General features: G+C 37.1%; 2 protein-coding genes across 3 annotated transcripts in view; one reads left to right on the top strand and one right to left on the bottom strand.

The window, feature by feature from the left end:
* PDCD10 (programmed cell death 10) overlaps nt 1–2,340 on the bottom strand; it is a 42,802-nt gene extending 40,462 nt beyond the window's left edge. The window contains exons 1-2 of one of the 2 annotated variants that reach the window (XM_034998480.1): nt 2,229–2,322; nt 1,686–1,769 (exon numbers count right to left, since the gene is read on the bottom strand). The gene's annotated coding sequence lies outside the window, so the exon portion shown is untranslated. Of the gene's footprint in view, nt 1–1,685; nt 1,770–2,228 lie in introns of both variants that reach the window. The other variant, XM_034998471.1, reaches the window with a different exon arrangement.
* Nucleotides 2,341–2,729: 389 nt separating this feature from the next.
* The window catches only part of SERPINI1 (serpin family I member 1), a 70,810-nt gene continuing 48,052 nt past the window's right edge, over nt 2,730–25,487 (top strand). Inside the window, exon 1 of the mRNA XM_034998494.1 lies at nt 2,730–3,256. The gene's annotated coding sequence lies outside the window, so the exon portion shown is untranslated. The remainder of the gene's footprint in view (nt 3,257–25,487) is intronic.

The following is a 25,487-nucleotide window of genomic DNA, read 5'->3' on the forward strand; positions in this document are numbered from 1 at the left end:
AAATACAGTAACAACCTTACTCCATCATTTTACAATATAGATGAAATACCAAAACTATAATGGGCCTCAGAGATGAAGAGTAATGATAGAACTGAACCCAGGACAAAAACTAACACACACTGAACAAGTGCATTAAATTAATTTTACTTATTTCCAAATCTTCCTGACTTTTAATTCAAAAGCTCATTCCACAACCTCAAAGCTGCATGCCAAAAGTTAGAGAACTCATCTCACGCTTCCCCCAACAAAAAGGAAATGCCTACACTGCCATCTAGAAAACACATTAACATTCTTGCTTTACTATCACTAACTCATGTTCAGTTTACGCTCTATGTAAACTACCATTTCCTCCTATAATACAGCATGGAGCCAGTTATCCCAATGTAATTTTGTTTAATTGGTCTTCCTTCCTTGTGTACTGCATTACTCATGGTGCTATGTTACTCCTATACTTCCTACTTCATTCTATAATATCATACCTCTATTTTAAATGTTATATTAATCTCCAGACCATCTTAACTTCAATCATAGGGGAGCAATATACAATATATGATCCTAGAAAGAGTTTTTGCATTCAAAAGTTAAACACTGTTAATATTTGCAGAGTACATTCAAAAAACAGCATATGGTCAACTTATACAACAGTAAGCAAGGATTAACTACTAGCTATCAGCAGATACTGAATTATTGTATATAAACTTACCACAAAAGAAATCCTGATGTCAAAAACACACCTAAAATTCTATTAAAGATCCAGTAATATTCATGAGCTATAAATGGTCACACTAACAATTATAAAGGATAAGACGGTTAAGTTACAAGAATACTGCTTTCTGCTCAATATAAAATATAAATGTCCAACTTTCCCATTCTTTAGTAAAAACAGGATGAATTAAAAGTCATTTATAATGCTAAGAAAAATAAAGTAGGCGCTTCATGATTTTACACATACATACACACACACACTGGAGTCAAGAAAATAAGGGGAAAAGTAAACAGAAATCAACAAAATGTGATGTTACGTCCAAGAAATGCAAAGTAACTTCTTTTCTAGTAATGAGCACACCAAATTCTCTTGATACTATTATTACTTGAAAAACGTGTAAAATAAGTTCTGTGACAGAATTCCTATACTACTGTTGTCAGTTTTACAAAATCATAGGAAAAACCGTCAGTCCTAAGGTAGGGAGGAAAAGGAACACCTTTTAAATGTAAGGATGGGGTATATTTTTTTTACATTCTCCTATCTCGTTATCTACCGTTTGAAATGGTGGTACAGTCCGTCACTTAGTACACCCGTAATAAGTAGGCTGAAACTCACTCATTGTTCGAAAAAGTTAAGAGTGTGTCCTTGTTTTATTGAGGAATTCCTCCAACTCAAAAAACTCTTTAAAGGGCTTCTGAGAAATACATAAAATGCATTACTTTGCAATTTCCCCCACTCACTTCAAAAAACCACCAACCTCCCTATTCTCTCTTTCTGGTGCGTCAGCCCTCATTCAGAAACTGGATTACAATTGGATTAGATTCAAATCAGTCCCTACGTGTGTGACCTTGGGCACGTCACTTATCCCCTCAGTTTCTCACAGGCATCCGAAAACAGTGTCTTTAAAAACAGAACGGGTGTAAAGATACCTTTGGAATTACACCTAAGGTTAAGGTTTTCTGCTTAGAGGCAAAATTACCTCCTCAGAAGGGCCACATCATGAAACTGGAACTGAATCCGCAGATCTCTGTCAACATTGACTCTTCCTTTACAGTTCTCCCTTCTTTCAAAGGGCATAACCTGAGTCACCCCAAGAGCAGACTCCCAAGCGCCCCTTCCCTCCTCCACTCCTTCCCTATCCTACTTCTAAAGCAGGGGAAAACAGCAGCCACATCTCCCCGCCCCAAGCCACACCTTCGGAGGACCCCACCCCAGACACATCCGCCCTCTCCCTTCTCCAGGGGCACCAGAGGCCAACCTCGCCCTTCCCCTCCCGCCCCCACCTAGAGGAGACTTCCTGGAGGCGTTCAGGCCCGAGCAGGGCAGGCAGCACTTACAAACCCGCTTTACGCCACTCGCGTAGGGTAACCTCGCTTACGCCCATAGGGCCCCGTTCCCAGCCTCGTCCGCTCCGCCTGCCAGAACCAAGCCCAAGTGCCTCAGCCACGGCCCCTGTGTGACCCCACACCTCTTCTGCTCCGCTCGGGGCTACAGAGGCTGGGATAGAAGACCCACACCTTACCGGCAACTGAGACCCTGACTTCACTTCCCACCTTTGGAGCCCTCTTCAACTCCCGGATCAATTCACTCCGGCGACGCCGGAAGGACCCGAGAGGAACCAGGCGTTGTCCGGAATCCTGCCCAGCCGGAGTCGCGCAGGGGCCTATGGGGACTCGTAGTCCCACTCTCAGCCGTCGTCCGCAATCTCTGCACACGCAAGACTACAATTCCCGTCAGGCTGTGCGGCAGAGCCTAAGGCGATGGGTGGGGACACTTCCAGCCAATAGTAAGAGAGTTCCCTGCCTTTGCGGGAGGAGGTGAGACCGAGAGAGAGGGTGTTCGAAAGGAGGAGGAAGGGAGGGGTCAGCTCTCACCTGCACCAATCAGGGTGCTGGGTCGGCCCTGCAGGCGACTCACCCATTGTGGGGGCGGGCTAGCAGAGCAGAGGAAGGAAGGGGGTTGGGGGGAGAGCTTGAGGCGGGTAACGTGGGGCGGCAGAGCTGTGGACGCTGCACCAGGGGGAGGAAGCATGGGGGGGGATCGCCGGCGTAGAGCGAGGGAGCGGTGTGGGGACGCGTCCCGGCCGGAGGAGCAGCTTCCCTGAAAGCGGACAAGCCCCAGGCACACCAGGCGGCCAGACCTGAGGGTCGTCGGGAAGGGATAGTGTGAGCTTGGGTTTCTGGAGGGGGCGCCCGGGCGGGGCAGGAGGCAGCTCCAGGTGTGAGGCCACTGACTGAGGAGAGAGGGGTCCCAGGGGAAGGGAAGCGGCAGAACAGCTGCAGAAGTGCAGGGAGCGGGAAGGTACTAGGGCAGCAGCTTCCCGCCGCCACCAGCCGGGCAGCAGCAGGAACAGCAGGGGGAGGAGCAACAGCTGCTGAATTCGCCAACTAGAGGAGGGGGAGGCGGAGCTTGGGTCCCTGTAAGCAGCCGGAGGCGCAGTCTGGGCTCGAGTTTCCCGGGAGAGGCGAGAGGTAGGAGCACGAGCCGAGCGGAGCGCAGTCCTCCGACATCAGCTCCAGCATCCCGCCAGGGGTTGCAGGTGTGTGGGAGGTAAGCGTGGGTGTCTCTTCTGGGCGTCCTCACACTGCCTGGGAGAAAGCGTCTTCTAATAGGAATTCTGTCAAGGCACAGCTAGAGTCTCTGACTCGGGTTAGGGAACTGGTGCGAACCCTTTTAGATGAAAGATGTACATTTTGGACTTTGTAGGGGGAGAAAAAGCAAAAGGTGGCTTGATTCTGGGTATAAAGGGCGTGGTTAGTGTTTTTGGTGTGAGTTATACCATTAAAACTGTTCTGGGAGATCTTAAGATTGAGGGTAACCCTGGTAATTGAGGATAAGGTGGATGATATCTGGATAGGTGCGTAGCTGGTTAAAAAAAAAAATTGTCATTGATATAGAATTACTTCAGAACTCTTTCACTAGGAAAATAACTTTGCATTCTTCAATGTCTACCCTGTACGTTGTTTTATCAGATTGTCCTGCTACCGACCTGTTTTCCAGGGTGGTTTACTGCAGGTTCCTAAAATTGAAAGAGATTTGTATTAAGGAAGCAAATGCAGGCAGGAATAATCAAGATGACTAGACCTGTCAGAAGTATAACTTTGCCAGCAATAATGTAAAAACGTTTTAATGGATGGATACTTAGCTTTCCTTCCAGTGGCTCTAGAATATTGGAACAAAGACCAGGACTCAGCCTCCAGTGGGAACATACGGTGTACTTCATTGCTGCCCCTTATTCTCTCATTTGGGTCTGGTAATATTGGTACAATTTAAAAAACTAAAGTACAAGAGAAACTGTGAGGATCTTTTCTGTTTAGGGAGTGTGTACCAAATGATTACCCTTAGTATGTGTTGTGATGGGTTTAGGCTTAAAACGCATGTAATAACATCATAAAATCATAGTTTATTCTTGGTATTAAACCTTGTGCAATTTCTTTGAATGTTATTAAATACCTGTGGATGAAAATATGTTTTAATACTAGGTAAATGTGAAAGTCACACCTCCCTTTGTGTAACTATCACAAAATTGCAGTCTTTCTTTTTAGAAAAGTATGTAAATAGCTATTTTCCTAGTCATTTTATTTTTGTTACAGAGGTCTTTCAGTTTGCATGGCTTTTAATCACAGTAGCATATTGCAGCACATTTTGCTCTGAAATGCTTTCTTGTGACAATTGTGTATTCAGGGTTTGCAAATAATCTATTTTTTTTTTAAACTAGGATCAATACAATGGAGTAATTACCTTCTATTTCCTTGTTTTCATGTTTTTCTCATTTACTTAGGATTTTTGGATTTTATTTTTGTAACACACACAAAATTCCTTTTTAAAAAAGAAATGGCCAGAAGGAATTCTTTTCATAGATTAAAGTTCTGTCCTACTGAGTGCTACTACTGATAAGCCTAAAAGACTTATCAGTGTATTTACTCCTCTCCTCCGGCACCCCCTGCCACATTCTTACACACCAGAGAAATATATAGATGGACAGATCTTAGAAAAACAGCTGCTTTTAGATTGTCCCCAAGCAGATCAGGTATTAGAAGCAGCAAAGAGCTTAGAATAAAGAAAAGCAACAGTAACCAGTAAACTTAGCCACGGTAAGGATCCAAGTTTATCTTTGCTATATCACGGGAGAATCTATTAATCCACGTAGCTGATGAGACCCTATGTAAATGATTTTAGGAGGAAAAAAATGGGTACTAGAGTATAGTGAGGCTTGGAAAAGATTGTGTTTACCCTTGTTATTTGTGAGTAAGCAGATTGTTCTGAATCAGAGTCTTAGAATCTTTCTTAGTCTCTGCCACTGATTGATTTTGTGAAATTGAACACTTGCTGTCACTAATTTATTTACCCCATGTAATAATAATAATTAATAATAATATTGGCAATGAAGTTCTTTCAGAGAGCCTTTATAAGGAGTTTGGTTGGGAATCAGTTAATAATCAAGTAAATGGGATAGAAAAAATATCAAAACAGTTGAAATTCGGATGTACTTTGAATCCCAACTATTTTTAGGTCTTCTGCTGTGAGGTATCATAAGGATAGAATCTCATTAGGAGTGGATGAGTTTGTGGTATTAAAGCACTGGATGTTTTGCCTGCTTCCAAGATTTGGATCTTCTTTAATTTATCAATGAAAGAGATTGGGTTCCTATATCATTTGGCAGTAAAAGCATGTTTTTATAAAGGAGAAAATCATTAGCAATATATAGTACTTTGTTACCTTGAACTTGTCTCAAGAGATTTTAAATTGGTGTTCATATTAAATCTCAGATAATCTGAAGACTTCTTGACTGTATGTTACGGTGTTGAGGTGATTCTTTATGTGACAGTTTATAATTTTATGTAAAGCACTACTTAGGCTAAAAGCATCTTATTTATTCTGCCCTTGATTTTTACTATTTGTGTATGGCTATTAGTGAGCATATGATATGATGAGAAAGAAAACCAACAGAGTGCAGAATGTCTCTCTGGAATGGACAGTACTCTGGGGATCACTGTTCTTTAGCCAAAAGACTTGGTTAATTTCAAATTACAATATATTTTGAACTTTTTTATACAAAATTATGACTCTAAGCTTATTGAGTGAAAATAATTGAGTAGCATGGATTTCTCATTCTAACAGGAGGATTCACTGATGCATGCAGCATAAAAGAGTGAGACTTAAAGGTTCAAGATCAAATATTTTTGGTGTGTTGGGAGGGTGATTTATAGAGGGGAATAGATACGAAAAGTACTATTTGATAAACAGTTTGAGAAACTGTTTTAGCAAGAGAGAAAAGAGATTTGATCTGTTTTGTTAAATGTCTGTAAGTGGTTCCATGGCCTTTTTTCCCCAATCATTACTAGAAGCCTAATACCCATAGTGGGAGACAGTACTTTCCTATATTGTCATTTTAAACTGGAGTCTGACTGACATTAATTCATTAGATTTTGAGTAATCATGGGTTATTAAAGCAAAGCAAAAAAGATCCTCTGTGTATACATTCACTTCTAATTGAATTAATTATTTGGACATAATATTAAAAAGAAGTAAAAACCTAAAAGGTGTTTCCCCCCTTCATAACAGAGATCCTTGAACCAGACACTAAAAATGAGCAAGAACACCCCTGTCCCCCTTTTTACAGCAAACTTCTAAGGTTAAAGAGTGCTTTGGGGGATCAGGATTAATTATTATACAAAGGTAAGGATTTGTTTTTGTTTTGTTTTCAATCTTCTAATGTTTTCAAAATTTAGTCCTTAAAGTTCGGTAAGTATTTTTTAAGTAACTAGATTATTAGCCCCTGGAGACTACATACTTCTTTCCTATCTCCTGCTTGTTCTGAGCATCCTGTGTCACACTCAGCATTAAGAAGTGGCCCTGTAGCCACTTACTGAATTAGAACTACTAAGACTTTTGTAATGTACACATTGAGACATTTTGCATTTTGATAGACAAGAGTTAAGTTGACCTCAGAATAATTACTGTACATTAGGCTTTCTGAGAATATCTGTGCTGGTTGGCCTTTGCAAAAGTGTCCATTGGGCCCAATTTCATTTAGATTGTGTGGGCTGTGAAGACTGATCTACAGTTTTGTGTGCCAACATTTCTAAATTCATGCCAGAGATAGGGAATATGGATGAGGGGAAAGGGCTCTCTCCCACTGGTGGCAAACAAGGTCTGCATTTTCTAGCCAAAGAAGCCTATGGCTCAACGCCATTTTACCTAAGTAAGATACCTTTGTTGAAGTTTACTCATGAAACACATATTTCATTCCATAAAACTAAATTTGTTCTTCCATTTTTCTAATCATTTCTTTAAAAAAAAAAACAAGAAGAAAAGAAATCAGACTGTGTTTAAGCACAGGTGGAGTTGGGCATTTATTGTCTTTGGCATTCAACCTTCCAGAAACAAATTAATCTGATTAGTGTTAGAATGAAGAATTCAAATGTGATTTTCCTTTCATTATTATAAGACCTGGAGAATTTGAGTTAATTATAGATAGTTTTTTAGTAGTAAATTTAATAACAGCAGATATTTAACTGCCTTTTTTTTTTTCTTTTTAACATCTTTTCAGCATACAAATAGATACAAATTGGCTTAGAATTGATGATTGATTAACCTTCCTTCTTCATGTTCCTTTGGCATTACTCTTCATGCTTAGCATTGTGCCTTGTATGGAGTTAGCTGAGTTCATAACTGTCTTCCTCACCAGATGCTTAGTAACTTCAGAACTGAGTTTCATTTGCCTTTCTATTTAAGAGCCTTATATAAAGTCTATACTTGGTAACAATTTGTTTAAGTATTTGACAACCTATAATGAAACATCATTTTACATTGTTCAAAAACAAGTACAACTAGAAAAGTGAATTTTCCTTAGACATCTGTTTTAGCACCAAATGCAGCCCTCTGCCCACAACAGTTGCTTATATAGAGCTAAATATAAATATTGGTGTCTACTGTTGACTTTGTGAATGAATAAAGCAAACATTGCTATTAATTGCAACATTACATATGAGTGTACTTTAGATATAAATTTATTAATTGCATGCTTTTTGGAATTTGGTTTCTCTCTGCCTCTAAAATTTTGCTGACTTAAAGATGTACTTTTAAGTAACATTCCCCACACATTCATATGCACATTTTGTATGACTTGTTTTTTCTTGACACAGAAATACTTAGAGAAAAACAGATACATGTAATATAAGGCTTTATCTTAACTAAAATTTAACTGGTCTTAGGTGTTCAATTTTTAGTGAAATGGTTACCTTGGGAGGCCTGACTCAGGCTTTTTAATCCTAAATTATACAGGTATTTGTCATCTTTGAGCAAGCATGGGGAAGGGATGAATTCTGAGATTTGGCATTAACAGTGCTCAGTGCTAGCCTTCTGTACATCAAAACTGCTGAATGGTACCTCTAACTCCAGCCATTGCTTCAAGACCTCCTTCTGGTTCTGCCTAGGGAAGGAGCTTTCTGAGCTCCTCGCAGATCCTAATTTAGTGTGGGAAGGAAAGCAGATGGAATTTATTTTGACTTAATAATCTCATTTTCCTAAGTGTACTGTTTTTCTCAGATACATCTCATACCAGGGTTCTCAATAACAGTGACTCAAGCGTCACAAAGTGATACCTATTGCACAATCTAACAATTTAATGAGTACCTAACAATTTGAAGCCCATTTCCCTCCTAGCAGCTTGGCTTCTTTTGAATGGGCCCAAAACAGCTCACTGGAGTATTTTTGATATGTTGCCCACATTGGATTGCTTCTGTCATTTTCTTGATGACCTAAATTTTCCTTTGAAAAACTAACTAGTTTTATTCGAGGTCTTTAAACCCTATGTCATTTGAAGAGTTAATAAACTCTATTTTTTTCCACCTTTCAGGAGTGTGCTATAAACACTGTATTATGATGTATAATTTTGCTATTCGTTTAATTGTTGTGTACTTCACAAAGCAATCTAAAATCATTGAAGCAATTAATGTTTTTTAGATAGAGTCAGCCTTCTAGTTAAGAAACCTGTACAAAGTATCCTAAATTACTTACAAATATTAAATTACTTGTTCTATGTTCAAAGCAGGTTAAATTATATCTTATAACTCATTTGACATATAATACTGGATAAAATTTTGGTAATACCAGTATCCTTATAGCCACATAACAATGGTATAATTTTTGCTTTTGCTAAGTCAGGGTACTTTTAAAAATTATATTAAAAATAAAATGCTGATAACCTAAAATCATAAAGGCCTAATAATAACTATTCATTTTTTTATTATAACAGCAGATTTAGCTAATAATTACTAATATAAAGTTAAACATTTTGAATGAGAAGAAATCTTACTATCAAGATTATCTGAGAAAGCAAATTCTTACTCATATGGCCCAAAAGTAATTGACAATTTAAAAAAAGTTTTATAGTATGTATGAATTAGAAATGCTTTCAGCTTCAAGTTTTACATACAATAACATAAAACAATAGGGATTTATTATTACAAAATAAGAAGTCTAGAAGTAGTGGTTTACTTTTTGTTTAGAGGCTCCATGTTGTAAGGATTTTGTCCTCATGCTTTTTCTCATGCTTGCTGCAAGATGGATATTCCTGCTGATCCAGATATCATATTCTAGTTCAGGGTAGGAAGAATAGGAATGGCTGTACGTCTTGAATGTTTCTCTTTTTATCAGGAAATAATAGCTTTCCTAACATCCTCCTCCTGCAAATGTCTACTCTGGACCTGCTGGCCCCTAGCATGTGGACGGCCCTACTTATTTAAGATAAGCTGAGGTATCAAGAACTTTTGGCCTTTGTGGTGGATAAAGCAGGGAAACTGGTTTGAGAATGATTTGGGGGTAACCAGTTCATAGTTTCAGCTGTTGTCTGATAATTAAAACCATGTTAACTTTAACTTGTATTTCTTTTCATTCTAATTGACTCTGCCTCATGTTTAGTTGTTGTTTTCCCTCAGGTTAGAAAATGCTAACCTTCTTACACCCAGGTTTTCACTTCTATGACTACCAAACTTCAAGTCTCTGAGCAAAGGCATTCATCGGAGACTGATGGTTTCTCTGGTTAAAGGTCATCTGGCCCATACCACATTTAATACTTGTCCTATACTTTTTATTACAGACATAATAACACTTGAAAGGATGATTCTGTCTACTTTAAACTACTTTAAACCTCAAGGTGTCAAAGAATCTCCATGTAGCCTGCATTTGAGAACAAATGAAAGAACAATTGAATATTAAGATTCTTTTTAAAAAAGATTTGTTTAGCTCTGGAAAAGCAAAATAAGCCATTGTTTCATAGAGAGGAGCTCACTCTAAAAAATTTTAATCCTGGAAAATGGTGTTATTACTCATTCCTTAAATGTGAAAAATATTATCAACATCCATACAGTAATTAATACCTAAATTTTGACTAATTCTTACAAGGAAACATCTTTGACTTACAGTTTTGATAAACTGATTTTTTGATAAAACTGATTCCTTGAGGTTAGGAAAGTCTGAGGAAAAAGTGGAAATTAAGAAAATGGAAACAAATACATAGTTTTTCTACATAAAAAACCCTCATAATCAAAGAAGTTGACCATAGAATCTTGGTTGTATTACAGTTGTCTACTTTTCCATATCAACATCTTATTTTTCATTTTTTACACTTCTGTCGTGTGATTTCAAGTGAGTGGCTTTATCAAAATTCTACAGATAGAGTGATATATAAATTATTAAACTACTTTTACAATCTGTAGTATGGGGTTGGGGGCCTTAGAGAGATACAACAAAATGTATAAAGTCACTTATTCCTTGGCATAATCTTTTGTCAATTCAGTTAACAAAAGAAGACATTGTGAGACACATTTATATAAAAACAAGGATATGTGACTTAGGACTGGTATTACAACAGCTACTATAGTAGCAATCCAGAAGCAGAAGAAAATTGATCTAATGTGGCAATTGGGACAGCTTTGAGGAGGAAGTAGGGCAGTGTGGTGTGTTGGTTAAGAGGACAGTGTGGCACACTGTGGCCTGCAGGCACAGTACATTTTTGGTAATTGAAACACAGCTATGCCCATCGTTTACATATTATGAAGATTGCTTTCTTGATACAACAGCAGAGTTGAGTCATTGTGACAAAGACCATATGGCCCGGAGCCTAAACTATTTCCTATCTGGCCCTTTTAAAAAATCTCTTTGTCAACTACTAGTTAAGAATGTGGGCTCTGCAGTCAAACAAAACTGGGTTCAAATTTGGTTTTGTAATCTGTAACTTGACTCAAAGGCTATTTATATTGATGAAATAAGATCTCACACAAAGTGCATTGCAGAATACCTGGCCTGTTCATAAATGTTATTTTATTAAATGTTAGATTTTATTTTGTTATGATTTATTATTTTAAGTGAACTATAACTTTTAATTCAAATGAAAACTAAAAACTCTTTAAGTACTCTCTACTGCTCAAATAAATGTTCAGGAAACTGGGAAGGGTGTCATCTAATTGTAAAACATTTTCAAGTGTTGCAAAAAATATTGTATGGGTACAATGTGATCAATGTAAAAGTGAAACAACTTCAATGTATGGAAAAGTAAAGCCCAATCTTTAAAATACACTTAAGAGTGAACAGCATATTGAATATTGTAGGAAGCCATGCCAGTCAATTAAGAAAGAAGTTAATATACTTTATTAGAATTTAGAAGAAAATGATACTTAAAAGTAAATATACTAAAGAAGAGACATCACTACCAGTCTTACAGAAATAAAAGATTATTAGGGAACGCTGTGAACAATTATATGGTATAAATTATATAACTTAGATGAAATGGGCAAATTGCTACTAAAACACAAACTACCAAAACAGAAAAAGAAATAGAAAATATGAATATATACTTAGAAATCCTCAACAAAATACTAGTAAATCAAATCTGGCAACAAATAAAAATTATATACCATGATCAAGTGGGATTTATTCTGGGAATGCAAGGTTGGTTTAACATGAAAATAATAATATATTATATATTATATAATATATTAATATATATTATATATTATATATATATTATATATATTATATAATATATTAATATAATATAAAAGGCACATGATAATCTCAATAGACACAAAAGCATTTGACAAAATGCAACTCATTGTCATGATGAAAACATTCAACAAACTAGGCATAGAAAAGAATCTCCCCCCCGATAAAGGACGTATACAAAAACCCAACAGCTAACAGCATTCTTAATGGTGAAAGACTGAATATTTTACTTTAAGATCAGGAATAAGAAGGATGTTTGCTCCCACCTTCTATTCAACATTGTACTAGAGGTTCTAGCCAGCATAGTCAAGCAAGAAAAAGAAATAAAAAACATCCAGATTGGAAAGGAAGAAGTAAATCTATCTTTATTCACAGATTAAATGATCTTGTATATAGATAACCCTAAAAAATCCATACACACACACACACACACAAAACTATTAGAACTAATAAGTTCAGCAAGGCTGCAGGATATAAGATAAAAACATCAGCTGTATTTTTATATACTGGCAATGAACACCCAAAAAATTAAGAACATCCAAAACCAAAATATTTTAATCCAATTAAAATAGCATCAAAAAAATTAAATACTTAGGAAGTACAAGACTTGTACACCAAAAACATAAAATGATGTACAAAACATCACTAAAAGAGATTAAAGAAGACCTAAAAAAATTGAAAGATATCTTGTGTTTATGGATTGAAACACTCAATATCGTTGCTATTTCCTAAATTAATCTGCAGATCCAATGAATCGAAATAGATCTTTTTTGAAAAAACTGACAAGATAATCTTAAAACTTACGTGAAAATGCAGTGTACCCAAACATACATTTATTAGTGGAGTAGCTTTGAGAGTCCAGAAACAAACCCTTAAATTTATGGTCAATTGATTTTTGACAAGAGAAAGGATAGTCTTCAACAAATAATACTGAAACAACTGGACATCCACCTGCAAAAGAATGAAATTGGACCCTACCTCACACCATGTACAGAAATTGTAACTCAAAATGGATCACAGGCCTAAACATAAGAGCTAAAATTGTAAAATGCTTGGAAGAAAACATAGGAGTAAATTTCATCACCTTGCATTAGTCAACGGTTTCTTAGATATGACACCAAAAGCATAGTGACAAAAGAAAATCTAAATTGGACTTCATCAAATTTAAAACTTTTGTGATTCAAAAGACAAAATCAAGAAAGTGAGAAGACAAACCACGGGAAGGGATTAAATATTTGTAAATCAAATATTTGGGAAGAAACTTACAGCCAAAGGACCATAAAGAACTTTTTTATAATTCAAAAATGAAAGACAACCCAATTAAAATTAAGCAAAGGACTTGAATAGACATTTCTTTCTCCAAATAAGCAAATGAAAAGATACATAATGCTGGTCACTAGGTAAAGGCAAATCAAAACCACAATGAGATACTACTTCACATCCATTAGATGGCTAAAATAAAAAAGACAGACAATAACAAGTATTAGGATGTAAAGAAAATTGAACCTTTATAAATTCCTGGAGGGATTACAAAGTAGAGCAGCCACACTGAAAAACAATTTGGCTAGTACTCAAAATGTTAACCATACAGTTAGCATGTGACCTAGCAATTCCACTCTAGGCATATGCCTAATAGAATTGAAAAAATATGTCCACACAAAAACTTGTACACAAATGTTACATAGAACCATTATTAATAGCCGAAAAGCAGTGTAAACAGGGGCACCTGGGTGGTTTAGGGTGCCTCAGTAAAGCATCCGACTCTTGATTTCAACTTAGGTCATGATCTCATGGTTGTGAGATCGAGTCCCGTGTCGGGCTCCCTGCTGGGCATGGATCCCGCTTAAGATTCTTTCTCCCTCTCCCTACTCCCCTTCTAAAAAATAAAAGACAGAAACAGCCCACTGCCCCTCAGTGAATTTGTATAGCCATCAATGGAATATTATTTGACCATAAAAAGGAATGAAGAACTGATAGATGCTACAGCATGTATGTCTCTTAAATACAGTAGGCTAAACAAAAGAAAAACAAGATACAACAGGCTATGTTTTATATAAAATATTCAGAATAGGCAAATCCATAAAGACAGATAATGCCAAGAGACATGGGAAATGTAGAGTCACTTATTTTTTTTTTAATTTTTTAATTTTATGGTTATAGGGTTTCTTTCTGGGATGATGAAATGTTCTAAAATTAAATAGTGGTGATGGTACAGCTTAATGAATACATTAAAACCCACTAAGCTGTATACCTTAAAAATGTGCATGTAAAAATGTGAATACAGTTGACCCTTGAACAACACAAGTTTGAACTGCACAGGTCCACCTATATGTCAATTTTTTTGACAAATACAGTACTATAAATGTATTTTCCTTATGATTTTCTTAATATTTTCCCTAGCTTTATTGAAAGAATGCAGTGTTTAAATATACAAAGTATGTATTAATTGACTGTTTTAAGTTGTCAGTAAGGCTTTTGACCAACAGTAGACTATTAGTAGTTAAGTTTTGGGGGAGTCAAAAGTTATACACAGATTTTCTACTGTACAGAGGTCAGAGCCCCTAACTCCCACACTGTTCACAGGCCAACTATATATTATAAAGTTGAAAAAAATATATAGGAAAGAGTTATGAAAGATTGAATTATAAGGAACCCAGACTAGCAGACCAAATAGAGAAATAGTCTCATTTTATATAATTTAATCTCAGAACACCAGGCAAAATTAATGAACAGAGACAAAGATCTAGCCACACTTTGTTAAAGTTGTTTTTTCATTTGTTAGTTTTTATTTTAAAATAAAGGGGAGGGTGAACCTTAAAGAACTGCAAATAAAAATAAAGGGAGTGGAAATCAGCTTGTCATCAGACTTTCCTTCTGCAGCATTTAGTAATGGAAGGTAATAGACCCATGTGTACAGAATTGCAATGGAGTAAGTTTATGATTCAAAACTGCTTATCCAGCTGGGCTATGATTCAGTGTTCATAAGAACAAGAACAATATGTCTCAGTCATACAAAGGCAGACACACCACCACCACCATCACCACCACCAACAAAAAATGCATACTTACTTGCCAAATAATGAGAATTAAGAATTCAAGATTGGGACTATGAAATAATGAAACAAATGACATTTATATAGTTGCTGCTATTGTTTTAAAACAAGATGTTAAAATTAATTCTTATGAAATAAGATTCCTATGGTAGGAAAAAGTTAATAATACTTTGGATCAAATACCTCAGATCACTTCAAAAACAGGAGGCTATATAAGAAAGCTAATTAAATGCCTTACTGTGTAAATCATGGATTCAGTAGACATTTTTTTTTCACATTCATAGAAAATATATATTTCAGAACATAGGAAAGAAATTGATCAATGCAAAAAGAAAAACAGCATGACAAAATGCTAAACACATGTATTATAATTACCAATAGATTTAGTCTTTTATTGAAAGGTAGAAATTACCACACTGGATGAAAAACAAAATCAAACTATTAGTTTTTAGGGACGCTTGGGTGGCTCAGTCGGTTAAGCGGCTACCTTCGGCTCAGGTCATGATCCCAGGCTCCTTGCTCAGCGGGGAGCCTGCTGCCTGCCACTCCCCCTGTTTGTGCTCTCTCTCTCTGACAAATAAATAAAATCTTAAAAAAATAAAAAAACTATTAGTTTTTAAAAGAAACAAAGCTAGGCAAAATGATACCAGTTTAAAGTCAAAAGGTGGCAAAGCACTAATAGACAAAAATTAATTTAAAAATATAAGGTGGCCATATTTTTAAAACAAGACAGAGTTCAAGGCAAGGGCTTTAATTTGGTGGGGAAAAAAAAGGTATTTTATATTGGTAAAGACGTAATCCATACTGAACATTTAATAGCCATGAGCCTATTTATCCTGATTGTGTAGAATTAAAATATAGAATTAAAATACAGAAAAGAAAATATGGCCTTGGTATCAGATCTGGATTCAAGGGAAACAAGTAAACATACAACGTAAAGAATAAAGAGAGGACAGAAATGGACTTGGGAAGAAGCAGAGGCAAGGTGCTGACCCAGAAATGGCAGTAATGATGATGGAGATTCAGGGAAAATGTGGGATACACAACAGTTTTTGTCCTTGTGTTAGCTACTGTGCAGAGATTACGAAACAAGTCAGAAGTCAGCCCACAGGTAAGTTGTGTGTGTGTTTGTGTGTGTCTGTGTCTGTCTACTGTATTTGAATACCAGTTTTCCACAATCACCACCATTCCCTTTTGTCTTATATGGGGCTACTTAGGGTCATTTACCTTACGCCCCCAGCTTCTGTAGGCATTTCAGTTTGTGACCCCTGGAATAAGATAAGGGGAATGGCTAAGGAAGAATGACTAAGAAAGTCATGAGTCTGAGAAATAAGAGAATAATTGTTCAAAAAGTAACAGTTACATACACTTAAAAATGGTTAAGATGGGAGAATTTTAATATGTTTTTTTATCACGTTAAAATGTAAGTTTAGAAACCTAAAGAGATAGCAACAATTATAAATCTACTGAAGCATTTAAATCTGTTTGTCTTAAGGGGATTGTATTTATTCATCTGCATTCAGTTTGGTTCATATTATAAAAAGTAATGGCTTATTGAGACATTGATACATGACTATGTAAAAATTTCCCTTTGCCTTCAAAGCAAAGAAGTCAACTTTAAAATTCTCATTTCCTCTTTTTTCAGTCTTAAAATTTTTGTTGTTGCTTTAGTTTATATTCATATCACCTTCCTTTTATGTCACCCTATTTGGAAAATTTTAGTTTTTGGTTTGATACCTGCTTTCTGAGTGCCACAAAATATTAATTATGTATTTTACCCTTATAGGAACATAACATTCAGTTAGCTAACTAGCGTGAGTAATCAATCCATCCCTGAGAATCAGTAACCATATATAACAAACCAGAGTAATTGCTATCTTTATACAAGTGAAGACAAGCATTTGGTTGTAAGGCTGACAACACAAGTTTCTCTTTTTGTATTTGTTTAATAGTATACCAGCTAATATTTTAAGAAGTGTTTTCTTTCTCCCCATCAAAATAAGTTGTAAATGAAAAGCTTTAAGATTTCACTTATCAAATGGATCCAGAATTCCTACCAAAACACCAAACCTTAGAACCCAGGAAGTAAGCTTCACAACCCAGCCAAATTTGTTGCTGTAAAAGTTACATTTATTTGTTAGGCCCTTAAGTCCTATTCAGAGCCTGTTTATTTCCAATAAACTGTTTAATTGACTGTTTACTATTTAATTTGTATGTGTAGACAGATTAACAATGATTCAATGTAAACCCTCTCTGATATAAATGAGAGGGGGAGAAAACTGCAAAACTAAAAAAGTGTAATTGTCAGAAGGGCACATGTCTTGACAACTTGGTGAAGAGATTTTTCTTAAGCCAGACAGAAAATTGGAGATGTGTGAAATTGCAAGTGCTTACCCTGCTGAATGTGCTTACCAGGGAATAGGATTCCTGGGGTTCTCAACAGTCAGAATATGGTGATAGGTTGTCAATGGCATTTTCAGGCTGTCAGCCCGATTGTCAGGGTAGAACTAATGGGTAAGTGGTATATAGCATTAGTGTGTATGATTTGTTTTAATGTCTTTTGTAATATCTCAGGTAATAGAGGAGCCTCTAATGTAAGCAAAAGATTACTTTTCATATGTGAAAGGGCAACATTTTAGAACTGTATACTATCCCATGATTTAAATGTTTTGTTTTTTTTTTCCAAATTGTGTTTGTATTAGGTTGAACTTCATGAAGTTGCCAAGATTTGACTAGTTTTGACCTAACAAAAAAAAAAAGGCAATTCACATGGTTCAACTTAATACATCAGCTATTCCAACCTACATAGTATTGTTCCAAACTGGGAATGTGTTTTTCAAGGGAAACTGTTTCTAGGTGAGTAATAAACATGCCTTGTGTCCCTTTTGCCAGGCCCTGTTCTCACATGGATGATAATTTTCTCTCCTTATCCTCCCAAGTCTTACACATAATGGAATTTCCTAGAGCTTCACCATAGGCCATCTCCCCCACACCTCACAGGAAATCTCATCCATCCTGATAGTCTGAAATGTGCTGACAACTTCCAAATATATCTCTGTCCCAGTCCTGTGCTCTGAACGCTAACCTTGTTTATCTAACAGCTTCCTTAACTCCCAAAGGGGATGTCACGTAAGCATCTCAGATTTATCTAACCAAAGCACAATTCCTGATGACCTTCTCTCAACCCTCTCTGTTTTTGGTCCAACCTTCTCCATCTAGAGAAGGACACCCTCACCCACCCAAGTGGTCTAGGAGAACCCTGGAAATCATCTTTCCTTTCTGTTACCTAAGGCCTGTCCAGTCTCTCTCTTAGTAAGAATGTCCAGAATCTGTCTGCTCCTTTTCTACCTACATCAATACAGCTACTATTTCCTTTCACGTAGATTGTTGTAATAACCACTTAATTTGTCCTTAGGCTTCTACTCTGGACTCCCTATAATCCATTTTGTAAATATCAGCTTCTTAAATTGTTCTACATTTTAGGAAAATGCAGCCTCCTTGCTACCTACAAGGCCCTATATGATTTGGCCCCTACCTACTTAAGCTGGACTCCTCTTTCCCTTTTGTTTACTGATTTCTTTCAGTTCCTCGCAGTCACAAAGCTCTTTCCTGCCCTTGAGCATTCATGTTATTCCCTCTGTCTGGAATACTGCTTCCCTCTTTAACTCTTATTTATCCTTCAGCCCTCAGTCTACGTGATCCTCGCTCAGAGAGGCCTTGCCTGATCCCCTCTCCAATAAGAAGTAGGCCCCCATGAATCTTTCATATAGCACAGTATGTTTTATTCATTGCACTTAACATAATTTACAATGAGATATTTGCATGTATATTTATTTGGTTGGTGTAAACTCCATGAGGCAGGGCCCTTGTCTGCTGTGCTCACCACAGTGAGGGCCCAGAACATAGTAGATGGTACCTGCTTAAAGTGAAGAACAGTCTATCTTAGATGTTTGTACTTGCAGAAGACCAGATTGTTCGGAAGAGGTTGTGATATGACAGTCCTCTAGAAGTATGGTATATAGTACATGGAATACGGGCTGCTCCCAAATCTCATCTTTACTTCATGTGAGTTAACACAACTATTTGAGGCCCTAAATTATAAGCTTTGAAAGCAGATACTTTGTCTCTTTTGTTCACTACTGTATCCCCAACACCTAGAAAAGTGCTTGGTAAATAGTAGATGTTTAATAAATATTTGTTGAATGAATGAACTTGTTTCCTCTTTTGCAAAGTTCTTGTCTCATGACAAAGGGTTCAATTAAAAAACAAACATAGTAAGTGCCTAGTACATAGCAGCTACTCCCTAAATGCCAGAAATCCTAACATCTTCAAAATGTAATTCTGATTTTTTTTTTTTTTACACCACTGATTCTCTAAAGCTCTGGGCTCCCACAAAAATTGAGAATGAGGGGCAGTGAGATGGGTGCATTAACCTTTGAGGCTCTTTTCAAACTACCTAAACTTCACTCGCCTCACCTCCACTGCCTACTACAGAGTGGCTATTCTTGAACATATTCTGTTCCTCGGGTGTGCTAGAGCAGAGGTTAAGAAACACCTAGTTCTAGGCAGAACTAGGCAGAACCAGTGTCACTGAAATATCTGATAAATGAGGGCTGTATGTCAGAAGGCTATTAATGTTGTTAGTCAAAAGTGTGTGTGTGTGTGTGTGTGTGTGTGTGTGTGTGTGTGTGTGGAACTGCAGTGATTCTTTAGCAGTGCTACTGTCTTTCTCTTGGTGAGAAATACCAGAATGTGTGCTTGGTAGAGTGTTCCTCTGGATCTATTACCTTGGATTTAATCCTAAAGACAGTTGCTAGTCCGTATTTTTTTCTTAGAAAGGGGGGAAAGGAGGGAAGAGAGTACATTTCTTCCTCTCTGAAATCATGTATGAACCTTACTTCAAGCTCCTTTTTCAAGGGAACTATTTATACTTCCAAGGACCGATCGGAAGAGACTCAGTTATGCCACATTTACCTTTGTTTTATCTCAGTTTAAGCATTTGTGAGCTCTGCAATCATTTTTATGTCAGTTAATTAGGCATGAAATCCAGGCAAGAGAGAGGGATGAGGGTTAGAATCACCACAGGATGTCCACAAATCCCAGAAATTGGAGCAGTGGGAATTCATCAGCCAACAGAGCCACACATCCCAGCCAGACCCCTGGCTACAGAGACGCGACTTCGACAATCAGAATAGATGAAAGCTCCTCTTAAAGCCCTCTACTGGTCTATAATTGTAAAATGTTGACAAGCAGTTGGATTATTTATGCAATTGAAATATTTAGGCAATTCAAAGTGCCCTACTTCTGTGGAGCACATATTTTCATAAGTTGCTGTTTCTAGCATAAAGCTTTTCTTTCTATAGTCTATGGAGGCTGTTCAAATTTGAACATTTTAAATGTCAACATAGAATAACATAAAGGTTTATGACCTGGCTTTAAGAAAACCCACAGTGCAAAATCTGAATTTGCACATCTTTGGGACACCCTGGGAATGTCACTAATCAGATGAATCCATTAGAAGTAAAACTACTTCTGGTAGAGCTATAGTCAAGAAGAGAAGTTAACTGAACACATCCTTACGATTCCGTGCAGTTCTACCGTCTGTCATTTTCTTGCTGCCACTCTGCAGTGCTCCCAGATCTGAACAACTAAATCCTTTCATTTCCTTCCACTTTAGGGTTTCTCAGTCTTTCATTGCTGGTCTGCATACCTGCCCACCCATGGGTTTCAAGGTTAAACTGACCTTGTCCTGTCCCCAGCCTCCACCCCCAGGTTCCAGTAGTTGTGTGCCCCCTGGATTCCCTCTAGCACTTTCTCTTTGCCTGTGACTGACACCTAACCTCGTTGGCCTTCCTGAGTTACTTCTTTTCTTCCCTTCCTGCTGTTCACAAACATCTTTGATGACTTTCCTGCAGCCTCAGGCAGCACAATGAGCCATTCTGTTGTCGGAACTAATATTGTCAAGATATATATTCATTCGGCAACTCTACTCCTCCTCCTCTTGTGCTTTAATATTTCAAGTCTAGCAGGTTACTAGGTCATACCTCTCACAATAAGCATTACACATATAACCCCCCCATCTACATTTCATAAGTGTATCTGTAAAGGGAAAAATGATACATTTTAATCCATAATGTTTTTCAGGACAGAGGTTTGGAAGCACTTCCTAATTAAGGAACGGAAAGAAAGCACATGGTATTGTAATCCCTCTAACCTGACCTCGTTTTAGAGTAAGTTAAGATTTTTTTTATCTGCAACACAGCTTCACCTCTGATTTGGAGTTGGCAAGTAACCAATCATGCTGATAGATTCAATATTTTAAAATCAATTTACATGTGAAAATAAGTTCTTGTTTTAAAGAAATTAAATGACAGCATTAGACTCCTTCAAATGAGCTCATTGATGTATTGTTATGCTTTTATAAAGATCTGTTATTTTAGGTTAACATGTTAGGGAGAGAGGGAACTACAAGAAGCCTGTGGTTAGGACTGGAACCTTGTATAATGCAGACCAATATCACTGTTCATACTTGGAGTTGTAGCAAATATAAAATGTGAATTTGATGTGACATAAATCGTCTTTTTAAAAATATCTTGGTTTTCATCTGTTTTTTACTTTTCTTCTCTGTAACCTCTGAGATTATAGTACTAGCTATTACTTGCTATTAAAATGAGTAGGTGATACTGTTTTTCTAATTTTTTAAAAAATTAAACTTCCAAGTGAGTCTATCTGGCCATCAGTCATAGGATAAGTCATCTTTCTGATTTTGGAAGAGGCAGATAAGCAAATGCCCCTTGTAATTAATATGGCAGTCATAGCCATGAAAGCAATTTCTAGTCTACCACTATAATTATTTAGATTAGCTATTTGATTTCCATTAATCAAAAGAAGAAAACTAAGTAACTGCAATACGCAACCAACTGTCTGCCTCTGACTTTAAAAATAATGTATTCTGAGTCTCCACTGACTTTTCTCATGTCACAAGTCTGAACCTCTGTGTGAAAAATAGAGTCCAGGGCTGTATATAAATGAGGTTTTCCACCCAAAGGGGATCAGCTCTGTGAGATTAAGTATTTAAACAGCTACAAAGGACTTATTAAAGAGAAAAGTGCATCTATTACTGATTAGGATATTTTGAGAGAAAGGCACATTAAACAGCAATTTTTAAATAATCAAATCAGTGAATCACAGTATCAAATGACTTTACTGCTGAAAAGAATCTTAAAGATCAAAGACTAACCCTCCTATTTTACTGATAAAGCCAAGAGCTTTTTCTAGGACCACCTGGAACATCTCAGCTTTTTGAAAGGACTTCAGTTCCACTGAACTTCAAGGTCACTAAAGACAGTATGTAATTGTTTATATCCATGGTGTTTGCACAGTGCCAGGGACATATTAAACATTCAAAATATAAGTGTGTGATGAATTAATAAGTAACTTTATGAACAAACATGATCACCTCTCTGTTGCACAGGGATTTATGTTACACAAATCATACTCAAGACTAGCTTTATCTGTTTTCAAAAAGTTTGCATTAAAGTAGCCTAAACTGGTAATAATCTCTCTCTCTCTTTCTGTTTCCCTTTCTCTCTCTCTCTCACCCACACATACGTACATACACACCATAAGATATAGTTATTGATCTTTAATTACTTCTTGCCAGCCTCTGTATATTCAGATGAACCAGGGATATAAATGTCCCTACACACACTTCTTGCGAATTGCCAGATGGGTAAATCACCAGCTAGAGTACAAATGTCTAGGATATTCAGTACCCTGAACCTCTGTATCCTTATAGGTCTTTTGTCTTCATTTTTGGAGCTGCTAGTATCTGGATCCCTGTGTCCTTGATACCCCAGACATTTTTTTTTCAGCTATACATTTTAATTTTTTATCATATGCCACATCTCCAAACAGGCATTTCTTGGGGTAGATTGATTTTTAGCAAGGCATTGATTCGTTTGAGTTGAGCCATCTAAAAAGCCATAGCAAATCTAGGACAACCTGAGAAGGACAATAAATGATAGTGATGGACTATATAACCCATGGAATAAAATAACTACCTATGAATCCATACTGATACAAATAAATAATTTGAATATATAAGTAAATGAGAGAAAAGGGATAGCTCTTTCTTACAGTAGAATTCCAATTAATGAATGTACAAAGAATAATGGAAGTAGAAAAATCACCATTTGACAAACACCCTGTTAACTGTTGCAGATAAGAATAATCAACGGATGTGAAAATTAGTGGCCAAAAACATGTTGAGAAATAGGATATTTGCAGTCTTAGTATATCTACCCACAAGATACTTTTTAAAAAAATTGGAGGAGACTGGCATGCCTGGGTGGCTCAGTTGGTTAAGTGTCCAACTCTTGATTTTGGCTCAGTTCATGATCTCAGGGTCATGAGATTGAGCCCTGCATCAGGCTCTGCACTGGAAGTGGATCCTGCATGGGCTTCTCTCTCTCCCTCTCCCCCTGCCCCCCCCCACTCATGTGCATGCACATGCACGCTCTCTCTCTCTCTCTCGTGTGTGAGTGCTCATAAATAAATAAATAAATAAATAAATAAATAAATAAATAAATAAAGGAGAAGACTAAGGAGACATGACAGCTAAATGCAGTGTGAGACCGTGGAAAGGATTCAGGACCAGAAAAAGGAAATGGAATAATTGGAAAAAATTTGAATAAGGTCTATACATCAGTTAATAGTAACATATCAAAGTTAATCTCCTGATTTTGATGATTGTGCATCAGTTATAAGTAAGATGTTAACATTTGGGGAAACTAGGGAAACTAGGTAAAGGATATATGGGAACCCTACTTTTTTTCAATGTCTTTATAAGTCTAAAATTATTTCAAATTAAAACTTAAAAATATTTTTTAAAATAAATAAAAAGGCCATAACCCTTTCTGATATTTGAATGGCCTTTTATAAAAGAAGCCTAAGAGATAGAGAAGTTTTTTGATCCACACTTGAAATACGAAATACGTGCCAGCCATTTCAGTGATTTGCCTAAGGCTGCCCATCATGGAGCCAGGTTTCTGTTAGATCTCGTTTTTCTCACTATAGCCCCTTTGTTCTCATAACTGCTTCACAAAGAAGATGGAGAAGGCATTATTATTCCTACTTAATAGACTTGGAAACAGCAAGAGGAAAATATTTGCTGCTTAGTGAGTGGTACAGTTATAACTCAAGTTCAAGTCTTCCTACTCTTAATCCAGTTTCTTTTCATTCATATTCCATAAATATAGCTATTTCTCTATTACTCTCTTTCATTCGACAAACACTTATTTAGAATCTTCCAGTCAAAACCCTGTACTGAGCACTATGCATACAAAAATGGAAATGACTTTGGGGGGCCGACTTCAATGAGGTGGTTATGAAGAAGCAATAGAAGTTAACCAGGGGGAAAGGGCTAGAAATATCATTCTAAGCAGGAACCGTAGTAACTCAGCCTCCAAAGATGGCAGCAAGTACAACAGAATTGGCCTAGTACAACAGAATTGGCCTTGAACCCCAGCATCCTCGAGGTCCCATTTATTACTTCTCTGTAAACTTTTAGTGCCCGTGCACCAGTGAAAGGCCACTTAGAGACTATTGAAAAGTATACTTCAGTTTCTTCATATTGACTTTGCTCTGGGGATTGTTTTAGAATCTACTTACATCCTACTTCACTGGCAAGCCTAAATTCATCTTGCTGCCTGAATATCCCCGTAGTCCAGCTGGTTAGCCTCATCAATTCCTCTGTATGGTGCCATCAATCAGATCTTACTAAAGTTATAATGGTTCTGGTAGGAGAAGAGCCAGCCACCAGCTAGACAACTGAAGTCAAAAGAAGATGCACCTACCTGGCTTTGGAACTCATCATAAGCTGTCCTGACACCAGGGCAGAGGAAGGCAACTGACCAGAGAATAAGTCAGGCCTCCAATCCTCCCACACTATTCCTGGGTTGAAAATTCATAGGCTGGCAGCAGGAGATTCTTCAGTTCTGGTAGCCTTGCTCTGAATTGTGTGGGGGGGGAGGGGGGGCGGCGGGGTGCACATGTGCACGCACATGTGTGGTCTTAACGGCTTTAAAATCCTTAATCTGCTTAAACTGTATGGATTATTTAAGTGGAACATCTCTCCTGTATTTATCTAATCTGACCAAAGATTATACAGTTCAAAGGATCTGAATTTGCCTTTCCTTCATTGGTTTCACACATATGTTCTCATTAGCCTCTGCAGGGGATGAGTTCAACATCATGATGATTTAAGGTGTAACATTTATGTTTTATTCACCACAATTCTGCAAATAACAGTGGCCAAAGTCAGGGAGAATAAGACCAAAGGATTAATCTCTGAATGGTGGATAGTCTTGAATCTTTAGCTTTGGAGTGCCATTGTTTTGATAGCATAGAGGATATATGCATCTGTATTTCAGCAAAATTTAATACTAGTACAGTTACCGATACACAATTAGTGCCAATGAACTCTTCGCTTGTACAAGAGTCCTCGTCAGCCTAACCCAGAGCAGAGGGAAAACAGTGCTGCTTATATGGTTTACTCAGGTATGATTTTTTGTTGTTGTTGTTCTGAGCCTGCCTTTAGGTATGTGAGTAATAGACTTTTGGGATCACGATTTTGTTATAAGTTTATTCATTGCAAGATTAACCACTGAGTTGCAACACATTTAAGTCTTGAAGAGTCCAAAGAACAAACTAAAAGTTCA

This window comes from Mirounga leonina, unplaced genomic scaffold (assembly GCF_011800145.1).
Source record: "Mirounga leonina isolate KUSES-001 unplaced genomic scaffold, KU_Mleo_1.0 Mir_115, whole genome shotgun sequence".
Taxonomy (NCBI): domain Eukaryota; kingdom Metazoa; phylum Chordata; class Mammalia; order Carnivora; family Phocidae; genus Mirounga; species Mirounga leonina.